Below are 345 nucleotides of genomic sequence, written 5' to 3' on the forward strand. Positions count from 1 at the left end.
TATATATATATATATATATATATATATATATATATATATATATATATTTTATGTTGTCTATGGAAGAGGATCAGGGCCACAAAGTCAAAACTCTAACAATAAAGTCAGAATTTATTACAGATTTATTTAGAGTAAAAAGCTGAACAAGCAGAACTCAATCTGCAAAAATGCAGTTTTCTACTGATTGACGAGCAGCCATCCATCCTTGTCCACTGCAGGTAATGTTAAAGATGCCATACAGAGTTTGATAATAAGAATAGTTTAATATATGAAAGATAATCATAATTGTTTAACTGCAAATGTATTTTAAAGATTTTGGAACTTCTTGCATTGCTGCTCAAGAAA

The 345-nt window shown here is 28.1% G+C and overlaps 1 protein-coding gene across 1 annotated transcript in view; it reads left to right on the forward strand.

Moving 5' to 3' along the window:
* LOC116394777 (aldo-keto reductase family 1 member B1) overlaps window positions 1-345 on the forward strand; it is a 7,433-nt gene that overhangs the window by 1,595 nt on the left and 5,493 nt on the right. The gene's annotated exons all lie outside the window — the stretch shown is intronic.

Source organism: Anarrhichthys ocellatus, unplaced genomic scaffold, assembly GCF_004355925.1.
Source record: "Anarrhichthys ocellatus isolate YVR2014 unplaced genomic scaffold, GSC_Weel_1.0 scaffold41, whole genome shotgun sequence".
NCBI lineage: Eukaryota > Metazoa > Chordata > Actinopteri > Perciformes > Anarhichadidae > Anarrhichthys > Anarrhichthys ocellatus.